This window comes from Lepisosteus oculatus, chromosome 2, assembly GCF_040954835.1.
Source record: "Lepisosteus oculatus isolate fLepOcu1 chromosome 2, fLepOcu1.hap2, whole genome shotgun sequence".
NCBI classification, from domain to species: domain Eukaryota; kingdom Metazoa; phylum Chordata; class Actinopteri; order Semionotiformes; family Lepisosteidae; genus Lepisosteus; species Lepisosteus oculatus.
Genome location: NC_090697.1, coordinates 55,196,364 through 55,209,203, shown reverse-complemented (window position 1 = coordinate 55,209,203; position 12,840 = coordinate 55,196,364). Strand labels below are relative to the sequence as shown.

Genomic DNA, 12,840 nt, shown 5'->3' with positions numbered 1-12,840 from the left:
GAAGTCCCCTCCAATATGACATCCTTTAGTGGGAGCTTCAGTCTCGGGGAGAGAAAAAGTCAGACCTTTCTCCCCAGCTTTGGAGATTCCCCAAGCCACCCTTAGAAACTGAATAAGCACAAACAGCTGGAGAGTTTAAAGGTCATCTAATCCACGCCCCTGCTGTTGCTTATATTAGTTAAGAAATGTGGCATCTGGAGTCAGTACTGCCAGCCCACATAAGTCTATAAATCCAGGAAAGCTAAGAAAGTCCGCTGGACGGCCTTCTGCAACCACCTGGAACAACACCATGTATGTACTTCTCAGAATTCCTCCCTTGGGCTTCCTGTGGATATGAGGACTCAGCTTCACTACAGTCGTCCTGGCAGGGGTTACTTACTGAACAACCCCACAGCACTAGATCGCCGAGCTGGCCATTTGAGTCGAATTCTGTCTGGAAACAACACGCTGCAGATTTACAGCATGATATTCCACTCTGGAATACCCACAAGGCCTGTCTCAACATCAGTCCATAAAGACCCCCGTGCATCAGACATTATTTTAGGCCACGGGAAACAGTATGCAGAAAAGGCAGCACTATGGTATTAGTTGGTACAAGTAAAAATACATTCTAGAAAGGGGTCAACATTCTGAAAAGATAATTTGATATGCTTAGGGTGTTCGTTAGAATACATGCTTTCCTTTTGTTTTTCAGACATTGTTACAGTATAGGCTCAGTTTATGCCACAACACATCTTTCTCCTCTTTACTACAAAGTATAAATAGTATAAATGTATTTTCTTTCTATCTCTTGTACTGTGAACATTGTGCTACGCCTTTAAAACAGAAATAAAGTGGTTATTGTGGCATAAACAAAGATATCTTAATTTAATGGCATTTCCCCACTCTCCCCCTTGTGCTGATACCGCTATATTATAAACTACAAATCATGTAATTTATTATTACACTACTTTCAGGCAGCTAAACTAATAAGGAACTAATTCTTTTGTAGAATGCTGAAAGCACTTATTTCAGGTGAAGGAAAAATGGACTGAAAAGTTGTCTGCACAATTCATTCCTAACATGCTTTGTACATTTCAGCATTGAGTTAATTTTGAATTGTTCCTTCTAAGATCAATTAAGAGTGTCAAATACTAGGTACCTCCACAGACTGCAGTGGGATTTTAGCCACTCACTGTATTCATTACTAGTAAATAACCAAACTTTGTCCCCATATTCTGATTTAACAATTTTGGCAAACATAAAAATAAATATCATCAGTACTGCTAGTATATAGGTTTCCAGCCACAAAAATCCCCAGGACAATTCCAAGGAGAACAAACATTTTAATAGCTGTTTTGGAAAAAACTGTTAATGTTTAACCCTCTAAAGAGAGTTAAAAATGATCTGCTCCTTTTGAAGAACAGTGTTTATCAATTGCTTTTTGAAAGTTAAAAAATGAAGAAAACAATATGGATTACTCTTCCAAAACTCTGGTGCTTTGAAAGTAACTGCAAATAATACTGCAAATACAAATCAGCTAGACAGCATCTTGTTATACCTCCACAAAAGAACCTGTATGCAGTCAACAACCCTATAGTTCTTGCAGAACTACCACAAATAATTTACGTTATAGCACAATATTGTACTCTAAGTTAAAAACCTACTAGCTCATGAAAAATTCATGCAAGTGAAAAAACAATATACAGCACTTAAATGTCCCTTATAGAACACAAATCATGTTATAAATATCTGTGTCTTAAAAAGCCTATGTACTCAAAGAGAGTTTGTCTTAGGGTAAGAATGAAGCACCTGATTAACTTTGGTATGTTGACAGAGAGAGATTACTGCAAACATTTTCCAAATACCCCTCAAATCCACTCTAACTCTCTGCCCAAGAAGCCTTTGAAATTGTTCTGACCAAAGAATATCCTTAAACTTTACTAGCTCAGTATCTCGCACATTAAAGCTCAATAACTAAAATTCAGTTAAATTTAATGTCTTAGGGGACATCAGGGCTGCGAAACTGAGAGTGTATTATGTATCAGGATCAGAAATGTTACAGTACTGAGGGTTCATGTTTTACTGAAGTTTTTTGAAAGAATGTATAGTAGATACAATAGATATATTTTCCACTTCTCTTTTTATTGCAGTTTCCAGAATCTGACTAAATAAAAGCAAAATAACCGTCAACATGAAGTGACCAGTTAACCACTCACTGCCGCCAGGGGGGAAACCAAATTGTACAGAAGAAATAAAAATGTTCCCTGTCACTCTGTTATCAGAAGGTCAGCACTCTTCCTTAAAGATTTTTGATGTACCTGCATTTTTTTATTTGGACAATATCTCACTGTAAAAATGTATCATAAAAAGAATCATAAATGTCCAATGAAAACAAGGAAGACATCAACAAACACTTGATTGCTTTCTGAAAAAAAAACATCCATATTGAGAGAAAAATAATTGGAATAAAAAATGTTATTTTTTCCTTACAGTCAAACAAATAATGAAGTCTGCCACACTAGTTATTGACTTTTTTCACTTAGTTTTTCTTCCAATGTGCTTTACATATGACAGCATATTAGTTCACAAGGACTGTGGTTTGTCTGAACTATTGTCATATCCCAGAATCTAGGCTGCGACTATTCTGAAAATAATTAATAAGTACACTTTCAAGAAATAGTTACTCAGAATACTTTAATCCTTAACATTTTAAATAATAAAACAGATCTGAAAATTGCCTAGAAATGATATTTGTGCAATCAAAAGACAGAAAACACATTTATGCCAAGAAAAAGTACAATGATAACATAAGCAGTGAAAGTCATTCTTTAAACGTCCCTAGCTAAAACACTGATGGGCACTACTGAAACTATGCAGAATAGCACTGACACAAAAGAATAGCTAGTTAACTACCATCAGGTAACACAGGTGGAGTCCACACAGAAGGGTGAGTTACAGAAGCCTGGCCCAGTAACATGATCTGCCTGAGAAAGCTGAGTGGCTTTTCAGCTCCAGCTCTCCGCAATGGCCACTGATCTTTACCTGTAGAGTTCATTCACTGGCAAAACTACATGGCTGCTTTGTTAGGCTTAGGGGTTGTTCAAGTAAAGGATAAAATAATTTACATTTTTATCTTTGGCATCTTTTTCAAGCATATTATTAAGTAACTGAATAATTGCATGACTGTTTACACCCATCTTCATTGCAAACACTACTATATTGGTTAAAATACTCATTTTTTGTTTCTCAAATAATTTGTATCATTAGTGAACTGCAGAAAAAGTCTCTCTATAGCTTTAATGACAAGAGCTCATGAAACACCAAGACAGCATCTCTCAATTGTGTGCACCGGAAATCAATATAGAGGAGTCAGACAAATGACATCTCAATAAGGCCTTATTGATCACAAAGTGATTCCTCTACTTAAAAAGACAGAAAATCATAGCACTGTGACAACAATGCTTGTTCAAGCAGTAAAGGAAGTAAAGGAGAAAAAGATAAAGAGAACAATTTTATTAAGTAATTATTTAATATAACAGAGAAGAGATATCAGTAGTATGATCTGTAAAAGTAAGCTAAAAATGTAATATATTATATGTAATATAATATATTCTGTTTGGGTCAACTACTAATTGTGCTTACTTAGACTGCAGGTTAGACCTTATAGTATAAACACTGGTAGTTTTTGCCTAGTCTTTGCCATTTACTGCAATTCTCCAAGCGGTGGTGTTGGATTTCATGCTCAGCTACATATGCCACCAAGATTCAAGGCACTTGTTAGGTGCCTGCAAGCTCACAGTGTGGCTCATAGTGTGTTCCAGTTAATGGTGCCTCTCCACTCGACTCACACCTGAAGAAGGCTCCACGGCCGAAACGTTGTGTTTTCTTTCTTCTTTTTTTCAGCATGGAATTAACCTATTACTTATTCTGTACTGGTGCATAAAGGTCAGAGCAATAAAAATGAGCTGATTAACAAATGGCAATTCAAGTAAAGAGGGGAAGTTAATAAGTACAACCTGCAATTGCAGGTTTAGAAAGAAAAGGTGTTATTCAATGATGTGCACAAAATACCTATGTTAAACTCAAATTGATCCAAACATACCGAGTATTTGTTTAGTTTATCAGCTTCCCAAATGTGGAAAAATTTGTAAAAATTGCATGCGCAACTGCTTGGAATTTTCTTTGCATTGCAGAAAAAACTCAAATCATCCAAATACAGGCATAAAGAGACAATTGCATACTGTGTGCTGACTCATCTTTAAAATAAATGCACTGTTACTAGCTGTGAGTAGCACCCATGCTCATAAAATGCACTTCAGAAAATGATTTTTCCTTAGTTGCTCCTGTTTTATATATATCAAGTCACTAACTCAAATTAGCATTTAAGTAACTCACAACTCACAATAAATTGTGACTCCACCGTTTTCCCTTTCAAATAAGTAATTTTTCATTTTTCAATTCCTTCAGTACCAGTGCATGCAAAGTGGTAAACCAGAGTACTGTTTGCAAAATTTTACAATGCTGTATTAACTGCAGTTAACACTTTCATGTCTCTCCAAGAAAATAACCAGCCATTTAAAAAACATGCATGTTTCATATTAAATCCAATGCCCTTAAGAAACACCATATGTGAACTTCTAGTTAATAATCTAGGCATGCAATTCATTTGTTTTTTTAAAACCCTTATATTTCAAAGTTCTTATGCAGTATTCCTGTCTCCTGGCAAGAAAATAATTCAAAAAGCACAATCCCAGATCCAATACTTACGCAATACAGATAAACACAGCAGCACAAAGCAAGGATAACATACCGACTGCTGAGCAGCTCATTTAATTTTATGCTGGTTTTCCCCAACTGCAGCAATTTCTTAAGTAGCAGGAAGAGATGTTCACTCCACAGATCTCAGACTGCAGTCACTCAGTGAGTCAGCAGCACTTGGCAAAGAATTATATTCTGGTCTTGTGCTATGGCTCCACAGTTACTGTAACTTGAGCTCACTAAACAGCAGGGACTGAGGACAATAGCTGAACCCACTGCTTTCTGACAGGGATGCCAGGAGGGAAGCACAGTTGTTTACAAAATGAAAATGCAGGAAACTGCAGCTGATAAAATGTTGTCAGTTTCATTCAGAGTTTGTGTATCTAATGGTTTACTGCATCATCTTTAATTGCAGGGGTTCATAAAAATATTGCTACATCAGCATGTAATGCATACAATGAACAAGACTTAAAGTGGACTGCATGCTACTTTATCAAAACGAATATGGCAGAATGCCCACTGCCAGGACTTTACTGCCCTTTTCACATTGCAGTGCAGTACTTACTTAAATTGAAGCCATGCCTTACTGCTACAGTATATCATATGTTTATCACAAATTCATCTCCTGTGGCAGTAGGCTCAATTAATGCATCACCCTTAAAAGAACAAAACTGTTGAATCACTCAATTTTATACAATATTAAGAATATAACAAACGCCCAGGAGTAGGCCACATTTCCAAGGATGCTGAAATTACTGAAGAACATGCAGATCTGTTCTAAATTTCTTAATTTCATTTCTATGAGGTCCTGTTGTCATGTGTTGTAGACAACAAGTAAACTGCACCCAGTGTTCTGAAATACAAGAACATGAAAATATATTTTCTGTTATAAAAAGGAAGAGAAAGGAAGAGTTTTCACGTATTAAAAGGAATAGTATATATGGGACACATAGCACACACAGTACCTTTACAGGTATTGAGTGCAGTAATCTTCAAGATGTGATGAGGAAAATGCATGAGTGCAAATTCAGAACTGAGACTCTGGCCACAGGGAATGTTGTAGAAGCTCTGAGGATGCCTTCTGGCCAGGTTTGTCCTGGTGCCACAAGTACCAAAGCACCAAAACCGTTGATGGACAAACCTCAGATAGGGTAAGTGAATAAAGTAGGAGACAGTGCTTATCAACAATAAGGAATGGATATAATGTATAATTAAAGAATATTTCCAATAATATGAACAATTGATAAACAACACAAAATACGGAGCTTATTGACAAAAACATGATAAAGTGAACCATCCAAGAAAAAGTAAAATACATTTAGCAACCTAAGCCACAATAAACAGTGACTCAGACACATACAGAAGAACAAAAGCAGACTTAGCATTCTCTCTCTTCACCATATCAACAGCTTTTAAGGAACAGGTCTTCTTAACAAGCAATTACCCATAACTATTCCAGTGTATCTTGAAGTTTGTCCTTTGTGAAGTACATTTTCTATGTACCTACTGTACACCTTCACTATTAAACAAGTACAAATCTATGTTGTTGTGCATAATCTGTGTGGTGCATGCATTACTACAAATTCACATTTGATTTAAAATTGTAATTTATGTTTAATTAAAAATAAAATTAATCATTTAGGATATGTATGTAATTCTTAAAACATTTTCCTTTCAGTTTTTGCACATAGGAGAAAACAAAGCTAAGTTTTTGCTTTGAAGGGAATGCTCTGAAGACTACTATAGGAGTAAGCTTTTTACGGCTTTCCATTGTAAACCAGAGAGAAGAGGTTAAAAGTGCATCAGACTTTCACTTTTGGTAAAAGGCCACTCTGAGACATACAATATTCACCTCAGCCAAAATCTCCCACATACTCAGCATGGCGCTTCTCTCACTCTTAAATTCTTGAACTTAGGAAAGCACAGCAAATGAAAAGCAAGCAGCAATCAGTCATACACTTATGGAACTGCCCAGTGAATGCCTCCTGATTGAAAATATTAACGACCATATGTTTGAAACATGTACAGAACCTTCACAGTGCTAGAAGTCACGAATGGCCAAGGTGTTAGATCTATATTACATTAAAACGTACAATGCATTTTCCAGTGGAGAGTGTATAAAATTATTTACAGACTTACAAAAAAACATATGTCTAATAAAAGGTATATTCATAAAGTTGTCAGACAGGCTGTCAAGCATAAAACCTTATATAAATTAAGTTTAAAAATCTATATTTGTATGTTTTCAAATCTTTTGGAAGCACAAGCTTCGACTAGCAGGGTGCATGCCAATACTATTTTCGCTTTGAATCATATTTCAGCAGTAGCCGTGCTTTGTACTAAATCAATCATTCTCAGCTGCAAAGCCTTATGTAATTTATCAGTGAAAGAAGCGATGCACTTTGAAATGAGCAGCTGCCTTAGAGCGTGTTTATTATTAGGGAAAAGGAAAAGAATGTAAAAACACATTATACACTCTATTGCATCTGCCTCCAGAAAAAAATATTTGAGCCACTTTATGAAAAATGCATACTGCCAGAGTGATACAGATAATGTTTGCCATTTGAAACAGTGTAGCCTTTTAACATACAACTGGAATGTAGAAGAATCCTACTACAGTACATCTCTTTTCTGGAAGGTGAGAGTTTTCTGTTATTGCACGTAATGAAACCAACTGAAGAAGGTGACAAAGCAAAATATCCAACTCTTGACTTAAGAAACTGCACCCATACTCTACTCCATGACATCTGCTCTGCACCTTGAACAAAGTTACTACCAGACAACATTATGAAACGTAATACCGATGTCGATTATCAGCATCAGCTCACTAGCTAGTTACAGTACACCCCTCTTTTCCTGTATCACCTGTACCTGTTTCCTTTCCTGAAAGCAAACCGCTGGCTGGGTGTTCATGATCCAGCCTTATTGATAAGGGGTTAACATTCGGGAATGCTTAGTAGAGCAAATACCACAGTTGAATCAGAAATGTTATCAATCTCTACATTACATTACAGAATGCACCAGCTTTGCCTTGCCTATCCATTCCTTCTTTGTTTTCTTTTTTTTGGAGTCAGAGGAGTGGGAGCAGGAATGCTTACAGATGTACAACATTCTTCAAGAAGACTGCTCTATGATTTTGGTTGAGTTCTTTAAACATAATGAATGTGGTATCTCTTGATAAGGCAAAAAGTAATACAGATAAACAACAAGCCACAGGCATGAAAATAGGCTTAATGAAAGATGTCTGTTTTTGGACCTGCTTTGACAAGAGAACAGAGACCTGAGATTCCTGATTCATGATCTAAACACCTGAAGATATTTTTAAATGTCTTCACTTTTGAGTGAAAACTTGTCACAGAAACATTTTGGGCTATGCCTCTTGGCTCCTTAGTAAACAAACACATGGTTGTCTCCACCCAGACACTTCCTGTTCACGGAAATTAACTGTAACCTAGCTCTGTGAATACAGGAAATTGGAAGCAAAAGCAGGAGACCTGCCACTAAATTACCAAGATTGATGCGTACTTTCAAGGGACTTTTCCATCCTCATTGTCTTTCTTGATCAGTCCCTGTTTTTAAGCAATCATATAAACGTGATGCCAAATGAAGTGACTGTAAAGAAACTAACAGGAATCACTAGGCTATTTATGTAAATGGAGAACTGGCCAGTGGTTTCGTACACAAAAAACCTGTGTAAATTATTTAAGTAGCGAGATTTAACAAAAAATAAAGATGATAGCCTTTAAAACAAGTTTATGAAAAGTGACTTATCTCATTTTCTCTAAAATAGTAGCATCACAGTAGCACATTAACTGCTTATAGTCTGTAGAAACTGTAGGTTGTGTTATAGTCTTCTTTTACCATTAAAAACATCCTAAAAATTACATATATTCATATGGATCAGGACCTTACAGACAAATGCTTCAATTTGCATACTGTTATTTTACTTCAAGTAAACATTTGTAAACAGCATGAAGCAGTAAGGCTCATTAGCAGAGACACTGGAATACAGAATAGCAGTGTCATATGTCAAAGACAAATGCGACAAGCTTGAATACGGAAATGTTTCAGAATGCCTATTGCACACGATAAAGCTAAAATAACGTTGCTTTGTTTTTCCAAGTGTTAAAACAATTGTATTCCTTGGGAAATTGCATGCTGTTCCAGGCATTTGCAAATGAGAATAAAAAAACACCTAAAAAGGTCTTTCCTCGTTCTAGAATTTCTTGTCATTGAGTGTGAAAAGCTGAGTCAGGTTCTCATGAATCAGACAAAGTAGGTCTCCATTTTGACTTTAGACGACCAGGGTCTTGCAGGAAGAATGGTTTATACTAGCCTCCCAACTCATGTACATGCTTCACACTTCAACACACTCTAGATGAGGATATGCACTACACACTGAAGAACTGAGAGAACTCCAGGACCCTTTACTGAAATACAAATAAGAAAGGAACAATCAGAAAACTAAAGATTTATACAAAAACAGATTTATCTTCAAAGAACAACATGCAACAGAGTTCAGAAATAGCCTTTTATGGTTTTTGAAACACCCCTCAGTGCTTCAATCAATCTTGGTTTTCTGTCTTGGCCAGCTCTTTGAGCATAGCTACCAGTGATTCCTCTTACTTTGATCCACACTCTGTCATGGGGAATGCAAATATGGAGAATATCCTTTATTGTACTGCTTAAAATTACTTAAAATTTACTCTTCTTTCTTTGTGTTATTGTATCTGCTTTATCACACACTGCTCTACAAACTTCTTTCAGACTTCCCTAATTAAAAGCAACAGCAAGCCAATGCTGGTGTTTTTCAGATTTTCACAGAACCTTTCATTCTTTCTTTTCAAGAAAATACACTTTACTGCATGAGCCATCCCAAAATAGTTTTTTAGATCTTAGTAGAATTTCAGTCAGGTCTCAGTACTAGTGTTTATTTTTGTTAAACTCTTGTTAATTAAAAGTTTTAAAACATTTGTAAAAAGAAAACAGAGTTGTTTGTCTATACCGTGCTCTGACTCTGGTCTGCTACAGACGCAGCTGCACTTTTTATGTGGGTTTGAAGAGGAACTCCAGAGTAGACACACAAAGCCCCCTCTCCTTTTTTGGTGCACGGCAGTGGGGGAACAAGAGTAGGAGCCAGGACTGGAGTACCCAGCTCACAGCCAGGACGTCAGAGGGAAATTATGGCTTCTGCACTTTGCAAAGCTGTCTTTCAGTTATTTAGGACCGAAGAGCAAAAAAACAGAGACCTAAGCTGAAACAAAAAAAACACCTGCTCTCAACATGCTCCACAGAACTTAGATGAAATTAGGAGTGAGAAACCAAAAACAAGAACAGACATGCATTTTAATAATGTGCAGATCACTAGGATAGTTCCAATGGCAGGTCTGCCTGCACTTTGTAGGACTTTTATTTTGTAATGAAACAAACGTACATCCAGTCTAAACAAAACTGCGGTTACAGTTGCACTATACTGCTGGCTTTCAACCCCGCTTGTGTGAGTAAATATTTAATAAGCGGAAGTGTTTTCAGATCTTCTCCTTCAGACTGTATTATGTAAACACAAAAGGGCCTTCAATGTTTGATTCACAATTTGTACATGAGGCACAACATGGTACCGGGGGACATTTGAAATTCGATTTTATTTTCATGGAAGCTCCATGAGCTTGAGAGATTTAGTACTAATTTGTACTGTTTGTCTGTTTGTTCCTAAAGTCACTATTTAACAAAACGTACCATCCTAAAAAAGAGTCTCTTTACCAGTTTGCGTCAAACTCAATTTGAGAAAGCAAGTCTGATGAAATACTGTGACAAATGAAAACTGACAATTAGAAGTAACAGTTGATTTGGCAATCAAAGTAGTTGTCAGAAGTCATTTTGCTTTTACTTAGCAGCAAAGTGAGACTGATCTAGTTTAAGACACTAAATGACTTCTAGAGCCACTCAAAATTCCCCCCATTTAAACTGCTCCTATAACCTAAAAAGAAACAATGTGGATATAATTGTAATAAAGTCTAATATAGTGATATATGGCATACATTGTATCCTTAATCAGGTGGTTATATTTCTGAAGTTAAATCTGGAGTCACTTGGTCTAGATGCCATGTCCAGTTTCGGGATTGCAGCCATCAACCTCTCAAAACTATGTTTCACTGTTGTATTACTAGAACTGGATGTGTACAGCAGTGGCTTAGTAGCATTTGATGCTGTTAAGGGGGAGAGGGTTAAAATTCCTGCTACTGTGTGATAAAGATTACTTCTCCACAGAAATATTATATATACAGTACGCCCCCCCCTTCAACGAGCGTGGGGGTTTTACTATAGCGTGGGTCAGTCCATGAAATGGATTCTTCTAGGCTGCATGCCTGCTTTCAAGATTTAGTATTTTCCAATATCTCTGATCTCAGGCAGTTTTACTGAGTAGTATTGTGCTGCTATTCGCATCTAGCTTCCCAGTCCACACTCTCGCTTCTTAGTGTGTACCATTGTGCCTTTATTACAATATGTACAGTAGCATGTTTTTCCTGCTTTATGTTCACTAAATGCACCTTATCAACTACTGGTGGAAGCACAAAACATAGGAGAGTGAGAAAGATTCCTGACTGCAAGGCTACAAGCTTTGGCATCGGCAGCTTGACAAGTTTGTAAATATGGCGTTAATAAATCTATCATCCATACAATTGAAAGTGCAGAGAAAATACATGGTAGCATTAAACACAATTGTTAAACACAAATATTATTGCACATAAAGAGTAAGTTTATAATACATAAGATCTTAAGTTCTTCCAACGCGCTATTGGAAGGAGACTTACTGTATTATATATTTCAATTATTAACTTAGATCTGGTCTAAAGAGCTAAACCTACAAATACTGATTTTAAATATTTTTTTTTAATGAACTCCTTCTGCTTAGAAGCTGTAACTGCCCCTTTTGCTTCAATCTTACCAGCAATTACACAAAGCTTAGTAATAATGTAAATCATTGTATTTTACAACTTAATTGTAAACAAGTATCAACATGTGAAAGTACTCCAATTTCCATCATAACATAAACCACTTGAAAGAGAGTAGAATATGAATCACACTGCTAGCTGTAGCTTAAAATGCAGTATTGCCCATCACAGACAAAACACATTAAAAACATTTTTTTAAAAAATGAAAAGCAGTAAAGGGTTTTATTAAACTATACTAAATGCAACACCACTATTATGTAACACGTACAGGATACGAATCTATCATTGATTACTTCTAATTCCAACACATGCAGAGAATTATACAAACAATCTCATAATTAAGAACCTCTTTTAACTGATTAACTACAAAGGTGTAACCACATGAAAGTTATCGAAAATGAACAGAAACGAAAGGTTGCAGGCTCCTATAACTGCCTGCTTCTGTATTACAGATAAGGTAAGAATTCCTATGACATTTCAATAAGTGATTTAAAACAGTACTACTAAAATAAATAGAAATCTTGTGAACTGAAGTCCAACCTCCATACACACACCATACAAACCTCAGAATGATCTTCATAGAGATTTAATTGGCTTCAAGTCACATGCATTATTTTTTTAGTTGACATTTTCTCTGGGACTTCCAGACTTTTTGCAACTTCAGTATAAACTCTTCATGGGAATTGCCTATCACTCCGACACACAATTCTCACAGACTGGTTTGGTAAGTTTACACTGAACACCCAGTTATCTTTCAAACTTTTTTACCTTAAAACAAAACCACACAAATCAGATAGGTGATTTATAGTACCATGAAATAGCATAAAGTTTTAATGCAGCCAATCTTGCATAAAATACAAGTCAAGATTTCAGAGAGCTCAAAATTTAATTTGCTAAGGCACCTTATATATTTGTAGTAAATCTTACACTACCTGGCCTGTTGGAATATATATAATTTTAAAAATTATGAAATAAGTGAGGATTAACCTTGAACTGCTTTTTAGGAATGCATGTTAGCTATGTTCTATCCATAAGAGCTCAAAATTCAATGATGTTTACATATACTGTACTATAACTATGTTAGAGATGAACAGTTTATTTACTTTCCGAAAATTATTATAACTAAAGATGAAGGATGGGGGGGGGG

General features: G+C 36.1%; 1 protein-coding gene across 18 annotated transcripts in view; it reads right to left on the bottom strand.

Annotated features, from left to right (window-relative positions):
• afdna (afadin, adherens junction formation factor a) overlaps positions 1-12,840 on the bottom strand; it is a 172,223-nt gene that overhangs the window by 30,014 nt on the left and 129,369 nt on the right. The window lies entirely within an intron of this gene.